Here is a 13,944-nt window from a genome sequence, read left to right on the forward strand (position 1 = left end):
GTTCTGTGAAAGATGATGTTTCCCTCAGGAGAGTATTTGACTTTGTCGGAGGTGGGGTGTAGAGAACAGGTGAGCAGTGCAGAGGGGGTCAAGCCCTCCTGCATTTAGAACTAAGAGCTTAGATCACTTGATTATTAAACTTCTGATTTCTTGCTTTATGTAGCAAAAATCTACACCCAATGACTAAAATTTTATTACTTGAAATTTATTAAACTCAGCCATCCTAAGAAACAGAATGACCACATTTGCTTCGATTGGAGGTTAACATGGGTTATTTAAATATACATATGCTGAAGTTAGTTGAAAAATGAGACTTTTGTAGGATTTGCCACAAGTCCTTAGGACTAAACATCTATTCTATTCATCACTATCTTTGTGGACCCTGATAAACTGTCAATGGAAAGCCCTTCTGCTTAGAAACTATTTTTATAGTTATTGAATCCCATGAATTGTAGTTTTGGCAGAGTCAACTTCACATGTTCCCTTTAAACCAATTACCATTCCAAGGGGACTGTTACCTAATTATCTCTGGTCTTGGGAGTGATGGGAACATTAATTCTTCCTGAAAATGGTTTTGTTGCTAGAAGAAGAAAGGTTTCAAATACCTATTGCACCTTAAAAATCATTTGGAGAAATGTGTGTTTTTGAAGGAGAAAAAAATGGATGGTTCTCCCACACTGCAGGAAGTCACACTGCAGGAAGGCTCCCTTCATCTTCCAGTCCAGCTTTACTCTGAGCAGTGAGAGGATATTCGACAAGACTTTTATGAGAAATTTCCAGAAAGTATTCCCAACTGATTCTCCAGTTAATCAAAGTGACTTTCAATTTAGCTTATAAATTTAGGGTGATGGTTTTTAAACAAGGTTCACTAAATACTTGAATTCTTACTGCATGACTTTGAGTGCTTTGAAAATCCATACACAAGTGTCTAGATGAAACGATGTTCCAGAGGAAACTTGCAGGGGCCATGTTGGTATTCATCTTTCATTAGGTAGAATTCAGTGAATATTACTCAGAAATGAAAATGAAATGTATACATATTTACTCTTTAGAGAACCTCTTAAAAAGGTTAAGTAAACAGAGGCACAGTATAACATTTAATAAATATGTATATGCCACTAGTGGTGAGAGGCACCGCTGTCTTTAAAGATGGATTAAGTCTTGACCCTACTCTGAAGAAGCTTATGTTCTTTGAGAAATTGCGCATGTAGAGGCAGACCACGTGGTGGAGCTAAATAACAATAGGTAGCTCTCACTTAGTGCTTGCAAAACCCTGTTCTTAGATTTTTATTTCTCTTACCTAGTCTTCTCTATCACTTTCAATTATCTACGTTATTAACACCGTTTCTTCCAGCAATCTTATGAAGTAGGTACGTAGATGAGACTGAAGCCCAGAAACGTGAAGGGCATTTTCCAAAGTCATGCAGCTACAGAGTGGCCGACTGTGTGACGCTGGCCTGGTCACAGGTTACATGCTGTAAACCGTACCATTTTGTGGACTCTTGAAAGAAAGCAGTGTGCACTCATAGGGATGATGCTTTAAATCAGATGGCTTTTGAGGGGTCTTCAGTTGAAAATGATCAAGTCTGACTAAACATTAAATGGAGGGATTCCTTCTTGCGGCTCTAAATGAAGGGACAGAAGGGATCTACCACTAGGGAAGAAATGGTCAATGAAAACTCTAAATTTTGAACTAGACAGATGCAGAGAATGGAGTGCTTTGGGTGGGATTGTGAGGCAACTTGTTTGCAGAACAGCTGACAGAGATGAGTAGGTCATGAGACTGGACCTATTCCACCATGGTGGCGGTGATAGGTGCAGCCGTGCGCTGCTTGAAGACAGACTTGCGTACAGGCTCTCCAAAACCAGTTGATGCTTTTAGCAAAAGATTTATGTCCCTCCTACATTCTTGTAATGAGAGGTGGGAGAAAGAACATTAGTTTTTAAAAAACTTTTGATGATAGACTTTTCCAACTTAGAATAGTATAATAAACCCCATGTACCCATTACACAGCATCACTGATTACAAACTTATGGCCACCTTTACTGCATTTGTTGTGCTTCCCGCTACTAAAACACTGTCAAGCAAGTGCTGATTATCGTTAGTTCATCCACAGATGTGTCAGTCACACGTCTTCTAAGTGATAAGGGTTCCCTATAACTTGAATGCCTGATCACACTGTTAAGTAAACCAGTATTATCAGACAGCCACTCAGTGTTCAGATTTCCTCAAATGTCCTACAGGTGCCTTATTCCCAGTTGATTTGTTCCAAGTTGAGCTCTTAACAAGGTCCACACTGCATTTGGTTGATATGTCTCTTAAATTTCCTTAAAGCAGCTCCATCTTCTCTTCTTTTTTCTCACCACTTATTCATTGAAAAACTTGGGTCATGTATTTTGTAGCATTTTGTACACTTTGGATTTGATTGATTACATCCCTTTTGTAATTAGTGTTTCGCATGTTCCTCGTCCTGCATTTCCTGTTACTTGATAGTTAGCTATAGAAGATTTGATCATGCAGAGCTTCAGGTTTTGGACAAGAACACTTGATAGGTGGTGCTGTGTGTTTTTTGTTGCATCACACCAGGAGGCACGTGATTTCTGGTTGCGACTCTCCTTAGGACTGATCAGCGGGTTTCGGTGCTGTCGGTGTGATTCGTGTGGTGTAACCTTCCCCACCAGCCTTTCAGCCGATGCATCTGGCCGCCGCCAGTGGTTTTCGTCTAGACTAATTCTTTCATTTGGGACTGGTTAACTTGCGTTTCTAAACCTTTGTGGTTTTCTGCAAATAGTTGCTGTCTTCAACCAACAAACAGTTTGTGTTTGGGGCATATTGTCGAATGCATGTTACTGCACTGATCATGTATGACTTAACTGCACCAGTGCTGCTGAGGTGAGGTGCATGCATCTATATGCACACGCGTGTACACAAGCCCTAATTGCACTTTTCTGTACTCTAAGAGAATTGGAACTGGACATCTGTCTCTTCTTCTTACCCTGGAACATGAGTTAATCTGTTCCCTAACCAGGGTTCTTTTCAACTTTTTAAAGATCTCTAAATCTCTATAGGTAATAAAAAGCCATGTCAAATAATAATTCTTGTCCTTTTTTTTTTTTTTGGTGAAGTTGAGGAACCAGTGGGCATGTGAGACCAGTTGTGCCAAATTAAGATCAGTCCTGAACCGATGCCAGCTGTGCTCATTAATTGATATTCAGCGCTTAGACTGCTCAGCTCCTCCAGGCATTCCCTTCCCAGGACTTGGGAACCAGGATTAGTCATCGAAAGTCAGTTTGGTGAGAATAGAAGGAAATAGGAGTTCTCATCCAAGATATTAAAAAAAAAAAAAAAAAACCTCACAAAAGCCATGAACACCCTGTGTTCCAGTTGGCAGTCACCTTCTCAGTGACTGGTTTATGCTTGTTCAACACGTGTCGTTATTCACCTTTCATTAATGACAGTTTCGTAAGCAGCTCTTACCTGTCACTGTCCCTGTTCAGTCACCCATCTTGTAACTACAGGACGAATGTCTCCCTGTGGTGGTGGTCTGATATGGCTTTGACCTTGCACAGCTGTGAATGACAAACCCGAGAAACTTCCATCAGATGTCTAGGGTAATGCAGCACTGAAATGCAAAAAGGTGGTTGAGTGTATAAAAGATGATCACAAATCTTACAACTGAAGGCAGTTATAAATGCCAGTTGTTTTTTTAAAGCATTATGACTAATGCTTGTGTCATGAAGTTGTATCAGTTAGGTGCATTTCTTTAGTTAAAGTTTGCTGGGTAACTTTTTCAGAGAACCTACCTAACTTTTAGCTATGCTTCGTTTGATTAATGTGAACCGAAGAAGCAACATATTAGGTCTATCAGGAAGTACTGATAAAACCCCCAAACGAGACGTTTGAGTGAAGCTATTTGTCCCTAAGGGTGTTAAATCAAAACTTGAGCTCGGATTATTCATTTATTCAAGAAATATTTGAGTTCCTGTGATATGCAGGTGCTATTATGAAAAGTCACCGGAGTGCTAAATCTAATTTCCAGTGGTCAGAAGTCATCCATATGAGTATGTAGGTTCTGAGTGTGAGAATGCTTTTGTTCAGATGTTGACTGTGTCCCTGAAGAAGCAAGGGGTTGTTATATAATAACTGAGGTATTCTCTTGAGGACTAGTTTAACGTTATATGTTGTAGGGCTTTTGGCCCCCCCCCCCCCAACTATGGATGATATTTTAGAATTAGAGAAAGTATCCTTGAGCTATAGCATCCCTTCTGCTTTAGGTGGCACAGGCTGCAGGCTTGCTCACAGGTTTGGTTAACATAAAAATAACAGTTTATAAATATTGATGAAAATAAGGAAAGATTTATTTCTTGACGTTAACTTCTTTTGCCTTTAGAAAATCTTAATATTCCTCACTTTTCACCGTTTCACATTTTGACACTGAGGTATTTTCTGACCCTACACAGTCTTCCAACATCAACTGTGCAACTCAGTTCTGACACTGTCTGCCTTGGGTTAGCATCACATCTCACAGGTTAAAGGGTTCAGCCCCAAAAAGTGGCCCTGACTTCAGATCCAGCTGCAAATGGGGTGCCCAGGCTGCTCACACTTCTCCCTGGCTGACTGCATGTTATAGGGTTCCCTTAGCACCACACCCCCAACCCCCCCGCCAGGGTTCACTTGTTTGCTAGAACAGCTCGCAGAACTCAGGAAAACACTTTACGTACGTTCACCAACTTATTATAAATGTGTGTAACTCAGGAAGAGCCAAATAGCAGAGGTATAGGGCAAGGGATAGAGAGGAGGGCATAGCTTCCCTGCCTTCTCTGGGTGTATCATCCTTTTATTGCTTCTGTGTGTTTGCCAACCAGGAAGCTCAGAGCTAATTTTGGGGAGTTTTTATGAAACTTTCATTGCAAAGGTATGACTGATTAAATCGTTGACCTTTGGGGATTGAACTCAGTCTCCACACCCTCTCCCTTCTCTGGTGGTTGGTGGGTGGGGCTGAAAACCCTCTGATCACTTGACTGGTTTTTCTGGACACCAGCACCCCCCATCCTGAAGTTCTGTACGCCCTCCCCACCCTCCACCTAATTAGCATAAACCCTGATGTAGTGGAAGGAGGCTTGTCATGAATAATAAAAGATGTTTATTACTTAGGAAATTCCAAGGGTTGTAGGAGCTCTGTCCTAGGAGCCTCAGACAAATATCACATGCATTTTTTAAAAAATTATTGATACGTCACAGATAGTGTCTGTAGCAAAACCGCGTGCATACAGCAGACGCATAGCTTTGAATCAGTACAGTTTCTAAACAGGCTAATCTGGAGTTACCTGGAAGGAAGAGTGGGTATGCACTGTTTCTTTGGCCAGTGGGTAGTTGGATTTTCTGTTATGAAAAGGATCAAGATGTCCTGTCTGAGGACTGAGTGGTACCTCCAGTGTGATGCTAAATTGTCTGTAAAAGAAACAGCTTCCTTTATCCTAATCTACTTGCTAATTTATAGGATTAATTTAGAAGAGTTAATTATTTATGACTGTGTGGGAATCCTTATTAGTATTTTAGGTTGATAAGGAAAGAAATTAGATAAAGGAAGAAATTAACATTTGACAAAAGTCTGGCTATGTTGCATGAGAGTCCCTTGAACTGCAAGGAAATCAAACCAGTCAATCCTAAAGAAAATAAGTCCCGAATATGCATCGGAAGGACTGATACTGAAGCTCCAATACTTTGGCCACCTGATGCAAAGAAATGACTCATTGGAAAAGACCCTGATGCTGGAAAAGATTGAAGGCAGGAGGAGAAGGGGATGACAGAGGATGAGATGATTGGATGGCATCACCAACTCAATGGACATGAGTTTGAGCAAGCTCCAGGAGTTGGTGAGGGACAGGGAAGCCTGGTGTGCTGCAGTCCATGGGGTCGCAAAGAGGCAGACACAACTGAGCAACTGAACTGAACTGCTAATGGTAGTATTCTAGGTAAGCTCTGTATGGAGAAGTCAGATCTGGTTTTTTAGGAGCTGCCATCGAGGTCATGCTGTTGGCTGAAATGCCCTGTGGCCTGGAAGCACTCACTGGAGCTCTAGGTCAGTGGCCCTTGCTTTGCCTTCTTTGTGTCATGCACCTGGTCTTTTCTTAGCACTGTGGTGCTTGTAACAAAAGGGGTGAAGCACTGATGGGAAACTACTGACTGTATTATTAAAAAATACGGTGAATGTGCTTGTGTCATTTATAGGTGGTAGGAAGTTAAAATGATGGTAGGATGTTGTGGGGTTGCCACGCAAAAAAAAATAAATGTGACATAAGACCAGAGGGCACTTTGTTCCCTGTTAGGGCTCAGGCATGCTGTTGTGAGAACACCTGCACCTCTGCCTCCGCGGTGAGGCTGGTGGAAGCTTCTGCCTGGCCTCAAGGTGTTGGAAACTGAAATAAGCCCTGTGACTTTTTTTGGCACAGTTTTCCTAAGTGTGCATATTATGTGCCTTGTCCCACTAGGAGGAGGACCACTGTGGATGGTTTTCCAGAAATCCTAACAGACTGCTGTTGATGGATGCTGAGACAGTAACTTCAGACTTTGGGAAACCTGAGGGGTCTAATGGGGAGGCCTGCCCATCTCAGGAGAAGGGAGCTCTCTGACCATCAGCGTAGAAAGTTTTGTTGGAGTTGATCAACATGGCATTTATGTCTCACTTGTCTCCATGGGGCCCCTGTTGGTATGTTCACACGTTTGAGGCTTGAGAGCAAAAATGCCCTGTGGATTTGGCTGAGTTTGGGGGATTACGTGGGCTTAAAGTATTCTGCTGCCTGGACAAGGTGCTGGGAGCTGTGACTGCCTGGTGTGCCGTGAACATTCCCCTCTTTGACCAGGGTTTGCAGCGTGTGTGGCCACCGAGCTTCTCTGTGGAGGGAAGTAGTGTAGGTGTGTCGTGGGCTAGGCCTTTTGTACGGGGACCGTGAAGGACGAAGGCATAAAGGAGATGCCCAGTTAGCTGGAGAGAACGTGCGGGACTCAGAGTGCTCAGCGCATCTGCCTCTCCCTCCACGCTGGCGCAGAGGCGTGCTGACGGCCACAGCGGCCGCCACTCTGCATCCGTTTGGATGGCAACCCACTCCAGTGTTCTTGCCTGGAGAATCCCATGGACGGAGGAGCTTGGTGGGCTACAGTCCACGAGTTGCAAAGAGTCAGATACGACTGATCGACTTCACTTTCACTCACTTTCAAGGCAGGTGTGCAGCTGGAATTCCCACTGTTAGGGATGGCCATCGGAGCGCGGCATTGTGGAGGGAGGGGATTGCCTTGGATAGTGTTTCCTGCTCTCTTGGAGATTAAAATATTGTTAATTTAGCTGATTCCCAATCATTGGACCACCAGGGAAGTCTGCATACTTGTATTTTTAAGGCCATTTTTTAAAACTTGTTCTTTCGGCCTCAGCAAGGTTAGGTTTAGAGAATAGATAGGTCGCTTTTAGGAAGTTTTGGTGTCAGGAGCAAGGAGGTTATAATTAAAACAGAAAAGAAAAGAAAAAACCCTTGGTATAGAAAAACTGAAACAGGAAAGCAGAAAAAATTTAAAAATCACTGATGATTTTAGCACTATGAATTAATTACCAGTGATGTTCTGAAGAGTGTGTATTATAAATTATATATACATGTGCTTTACTAAAATGATAGTTTATTAGACACATTGCATATTGCCTGATTAAAAGGAGAAAAAAAGCCCTTAAACTATTAGTGTTCATTCTAATGTTAGTAGTCTTTTGTGGTGTGTTTTCTTGGTGGTAGTGTGGTATTCCCAATATGGGTGTGGCATAATTTTTACAACTCATCTACCACAAATAGCTTTCTTTGGATAACTTTCTTTGTGTAGTCTTTAACCTGCAGAAGGACGGATGCTCAGGGATGGAGTTACTGGCTTAGCTATCGGGACATTTTGAGGCGTTCTCTAGGCGTCGCGCTCTGGAAACTGGGCCCGTTAGTAATCCATCCACAGCAGTGCACTGTTTGTCCTTTCGCTTGCCTGTGTTCGCCTGTTGACTGAAGAGGTGTGGAGGGTTTATGTGTCTGGGGTAATTCTTAGGCCACTGAGGCACATGCGAAGTAGTTTCTGCATTGCTGGAGCTGAGGTGGGTAAGGGACACCATCTGACTACACACAGCTGTGAAAGTACAGCTGTGGTAGAGTCCCTTGGGGACCGCTGCGTATCATACCTTCGTGAACGTTGATATTAGGGCTCTCTATTTATGTGTGGTATTTAAGGCAAAAATTGAATTTTTTTTTTTTTGGATGACTAGAAGAATTTGAATTTTTTTTTCATGTTAATGGCTTATTTCTATTCTATTTGTATTCTTTCTTTTGTTAATTACCTGTTCGTGCCGTTTGTGAATTTTCTAATGGGGATATTTGCTGTCATTGATTGGTAAGGCACTTATACCGTACTCTCTCCTGGTGTGTCATTGCAGAAGGCAGTGGCTTTAACTGAGGCTCTGCAGTTGAGACCGAGGGCTTCCCTCTTTGCCTCTCGGTGACCCCGGGGTCCCCACAGCAGAACTTGGGTCTGTGGAGGTCCAAAGCCAAGATTCTGTCCGCATGGTGGTGTGGACAGAGTTCTCAAGTCCTGTAAGTTTTAGTAGAGCCTGGACATGTGTGCTGTACTGCTGATCCTGGGAGGGCCTTTTTGAATTGGCTGGCTTTCTGGGTATTTTTGAGGAGTTTGGACTAATCAGGATTTGGCCAGTTTAGTTGGAGGAGTTATATTTGTTTGCTGGTTATTGACATCCGGCCTGTGTTAGTCCTTACCACAGCAGTTCCGACACCTAAGGGACCGTTTGTAGTCTTGGTTTTACAGATGTGTGGATTACTAGACCACAGAAATAACTCTCTTTTTATTTTCATCAGTATTTTATTGGTGCTCACTTAATATCTAGCAAAAGTACTTTTCTTCCCTATCCCTACCCTTTAACTTCCTCCCGCCACAGTCCCTTTTAATTTTGGCGGGATACCAAAGACAGTAACCTTTGTGGGTAGGTCACTGCTTTGTCCTTTTGTCCCCTCTGCCTGGCAGACTGGCTTGCATATAAGTGTGACATCTCTGCACCTCTGGCTCCATAACTTCTTTCATTGGACTTCCCGCAAATCCATCTTGCACACACAAGGGTTAAAATGTGATGAAGGGGCTGTTGGTTTCTTAAACTCAGCACAGTCCAGTTTCCAGAATGCTTACGTGCATGGGTGAGTGACAGTGTTTTGTTTTACTGATGAGAGCTCAGAGTTCTAAGTGCGATCTTATTGATTTCTGAATGTTGCTTACCCTTATGTGGGCTTCCCTGATGGCTCCCACAGTAAACAATGCGGGAGACCCAGGCTCGTTTCCTGGGTCAGGAAAGTCCCCTGGAGAAGGAAATGGCAATCCACTCCAGCACTCTTGCCTGGAAACTCCCATGGATGGAGGAGCCTGATAGGCTACAGTCCATAGGGTCGCAAAGAGTCGGACAAGACTGAGTGACTTCACTTACCTTATGTACCAAATTCTGGAGGAGGAGGAAGCAATATAATGTTAGCTGATAGTGGCTCATTTAATTATTGGAATGCCTGGGACCGCGAGCCTAGAATGGACAACGTTGCCCATTTCTCCTGATTCCAAGTCAATGTCCTTCCTCTATTACTCTCTTTTGTTCATGATATAAGAGAGAACACTTGTCATGGTAGAAATGGAGGCAGAAAAGGGGATGAAAGTAAACTCTTGTCTGCCACTTTATTTCCTCATTTCTGAAGTTGTTTGAGGTTGCATAGTTGGAATTGTCTTCCTCTTTTCCGGTGATTACAGATAACTTGAAAAATTACTCTAGATATTCTTTCTGTTTTGCAGATGAGGTTACTCAGAGCCAAGGGAGAAATGAGAATGTAAGGCAGTTCTTTCCCCCGCTCCTTGGTGGGCACTCTGAACAACTGTGGGTCGTCCGCTAGGATTCCTGGAGTACAATAGGAGTGCTCTGTCTGTTGCAGTTCAAGTTCCCGCCCACTCCTGGCCTTGGTTCTGGGGAGTCCCCTGTGGTGGCAGGGTGCTTCCTCCAGAGAGACTGCTCTGATCACCTTTCCATCATTTCTGCCCACTCCTCTGGCATGTGAGTAGTGGCTTGAAACAGCAACTGTTTAATTCTTCATGATTCTGTTTGTTACTCACATGTCTGTGTTCCGCTTGTTGGTCTGCTGGAGCTGCTTCAGCTCAGCTGGACTGGCCAGGCCTTCAGGCCTCTCGCTCCATGTGCTCCCTCATCGTCCAGGAAGCTTGACTGATCCGCTTTCCGTTTAGACTCAGGAACTCTGCAGGAGGGTGAGAGTGGAACCAGCAAGGGCCCGTCCCAGGCCTGCCTGGATTCAGGAGGGGGACACAGATTCCACCTGTGATGGCAGGAGCAGCAGAGTCACGCTGCGGAGCAGCAGGGACACGGAGCTGCGGTTCATTGGTGGCTACTTCTGTAACAGTCTGCTGCAGAAACCTCAGAGATCTGAAAGCTGAAAGATGTCTCCCTTTCAGCCGCAATATTCTGAGTTGTTCTGTGGTCAGATTTAGAGCAAAAGATACTCCTGGGCCATAGTGAGGATGGACATGCTTGGACAGGTCCTCCTGCTTCAGAATCGCTGTTCTGATTATTCTTGAAGATCCCATGCTTGGGAATGCTCCTCCCATGAGAAGTGTGGGGAAGAAATTGTAGAGTGATGATACTGGAAAGGTTGTGTAAATGTCACTGGCATCCTCTTAAGGCAGAACTTTGAAACCAGAATTTCAAGGGTGATGCAGAAAGGTTGACCCCTCTGTCCTTGGATCGGCTTGAGTAGGGCTTGAGGCTGCTGAACCACCTCGGCCAGCTTCGGGGCCAGCTGTGGTTCTCATTTTCTCCCTGCATTGAACAGATGTCCTCATTGTCATATAAATTATGGCATGAAAAAAGTCAGACAGCCTTGCCCTAAAGGACACAGCAGCGCTCTGGGAATATGGCTGGCTGAGGACACATACTGTTTTCCTTATCAGTCAGGGTTCCTGGGTGCAAACAGCAGAAACTGATTCCAGCTGATTTAACCCACGCTTTTTGTTGTCTGGTTCTGTCTCTGTCAGATTTATTCCCAGATCAGTAAACGTGAACCTGTTTTCTATATCAGGCACTGAACTTGGGTTTCAGGTATACAAAGACAGTCTTCTCTATGGGAAACTCCTTCCATATAAATAAGATGTTTGACCTGCTTTGTTTCTATCCTACTGTAGATAAAGGGGAGGGTCTGTTTATTTCTGTTGATTGGTTAGGAATTTATTATTTGGTGATAGTCTTACAAAGGGAGGATTATAATCACAAATTTATAGTCTTTCTTGATAGTGACTTTAAATTACTTACAAAGCTATTTTAATCCCTGTTAGCTTCTAAAAATCTCCGCTAGCCATCTATAGTATAGTATCCTTATACTCTTTTCTGCCTGTTGCAGGCAATAGGAAAAAAAATCCATATTGATCCAATATCCTGTTTGTTTGTAGTTTTGTAAAAATATCTGAATGCATGGTGACAGGTTGCCTTTAGGGTTTAGTTTTTTGGGGCCCTTGAGAGAGAGAGGTAAAGACAAAAAAGATCAGAACTAAGAAAGCTTCTTACTTAGAGAATGAATATAGAGGAAGAGATGCTTAAACAAGCAAACAAAAAGGCTCATGCCTACAGAGATTTAGAAATAGCCCTTAAAGTATTACAGAAGCTGCCTCTTTCTACCTTACCATCCACCTCACCTTTGATGGCCTTTCTGGGGTGTTCATTGTCCTCTTAAATATGGGGCGCACTGTTGAGAACAGGTCATGTAACTCAATCTCAGACTCTGAGTCATTGTTGCTTATAGATACTTTGAACTTTTATAGAACTCTTTAGTGTATTTTGTCGGTAAAAGATCAAAATATATACTTGGACTGTTTTTAAGATAGCTGCAGATGTTTCTGAAGTAGAGTGTGTTTAAATCTCATTTATGTAGGTTAAGTCACATTCTGTTCCTTGTGTATGTGTTCATTTATATAGTAAATGTCCTTTAAGGACCCTAATTTATTTTTGTTTAATGTGAACGCAGTGTGAAAAGGAATCTGTGTGTGTGTGTGTGTGTGTGTTATATAGAAATATTTATTTTCAAAAGTGCAGTTTGAGTACGTTTTAATTATAGTAACATGTTTTATGTGCCTACAAAGATTACCTACTGTCCTGTCAAATTGGGCTTTTGCATAGAGGGCCAGTTTTAGTGTCTTTCTCTGGATAGTTTTCACAGTGATTCTGTGTTCTGTTATTGTCCTTAGCTTTTAATCTTTTATCAGTTTTTCACCCTGCAGAGAATATGGGTGATGTACCAGTCAGTTTCAAACACACACATGACAGGTGGTGTTCAGCCTTTGATTTGGGGAGCTTGTAAGCATTGAGCTAATTCAAATTTATGATCACGCAGGTTCTTAATTTGCCATATAAAGTAGCATTCATAGATTCCGGTATTTTGGGGGCCACCTTTTCTGCCCACTACCATTTGCCTCTGGTCCCTATGTAATTACATTTGTCCCACATGCAAAATACATTCACCCTCCTCAACATTTCCCAGAAGTCTTGGCTCATTACAAAATCAGCTCAAATCCAGACCTTGTTTAGACATCGTCAGCTCATCAGTCCCAGATCTCGTCATTGGAAGCATCTCAGTCAGGTATAGGTGAGACTCTTGAGTATGATCCATCATGACACCAATTTCTTCTCCATCTGTGAACCCAGTAACTAGATGATGAATTATCTGCTTCCAAAAAAGTTATGGCGGTAGGTTAGGCAGTGGATAACCGTTAGGGAGATTTTCATTCAAAAAGGGAGGAAACTGAAGGCAGAAAGGAGTGAGCAAATAGTCCCAGACAATTTCAGAATCTAGCAGGGCCTGCGAATGGTCCTCCACCTTTAAACCTTCCTTAAAGACAGGTTTGTAGGACATGAAAGAACTTACTCATTTAAAGCTGCTTCTTGTTTGCTGCTGAACCTCTTCCCAAAGGTTTTTCTTCTACCAACAGTGTATTTTGCTAGTGATTCTTTTACCTGGTCATCTGATCAGCATATTATCATTAAAAGGATAAATATATGTGTACAAAAAAAAAACCTCTAAACTTTTCCAGTTTTACATGAACAAAAGTTTTAACTGTTTTTGGTGTCACTAAGTACCTTTCATAATTTTTTCTCAGATTTGTATAACTTTTCGTACCCTTGCCATTTTTTTGTATTTTTTGTTGATTTGTGTGATGTCCTTATATAGTTAGTTTTTGATTTTATTTTGCTAGAATTTCCAAGTCTTTATTTAATTTTTTAAAGTTTTTTTTTTTTTTGCTTTTTAAACACCTTTTGCATGTATAGTTTGAATATCCCTTCTCTACTTGCAATCAAATTAAAAATTATTATTATTATTTTAAAAGGCACCCAATAGGACAACTTCTGTGGAAAATTCACATTGTACATTGCTTATTTCTGACAATGGGCTCCTTAGGAACCACTGTTATCCTGTAGCAAGGCACATCCCTGAGAGCCACTGCTAGAGCCCCATAGGAGCCCCGTGCTCCTGCCCTGTGGTCCTGTCCCGCCAGCGCGGTGCTCTCAGCCTTCCAGTCTCCTCAAAGCCCTGGGCCAAGAGGGTTGAGCCCTCTAACCCCTCTTCTGAATCCACTGAGGCGGGAAGGGGTTTGGATGGGAGAGATGTTGTTGGAATAGGTAGATATGTGTATGATACATTGTGAAAAATGAGTGTTGTAAAATGTATCCTTAATATGTACATGCAACCAAGATGTACTAAAAATGAGGAAAAACCCAACTCTGTTACAAAATTTCCATATAGTAAACCCCTACACTAATGATTTTGTAAGATTTATTGACATAGACAAAAATAGGATCTGTGACTAAAGCATGTTGCAAA

At 42.4% G+C, this 13,944-nt stretch overlaps 1 protein-coding gene across 3 annotated transcripts in view; it reads left to right on the top strand.

Moving 5' to 3' along the window:
- MAP2K4 (mitogen-activated protein kinase kinase 4) overlaps positions 1-13,944 on the top strand; it is an 80,428-nt gene that overhangs the window by 14,455 nt on the left and 52,029 nt on the right. The window lies entirely within an intron of this gene.

This window comes from Ovis aries, chromosome 11 (genome assembly GCF_016772045.2).
Source record: "Ovis aries strain OAR_USU_Benz2616 breed Rambouillet chromosome 11, ARS-UI_Ramb_v3.0, whole genome shotgun sequence".
Taxonomy (NCBI): Eukaryota; Metazoa; Chordata; class Mammalia; order Artiodactyla; family Bovidae; genus Ovis; species Ovis aries.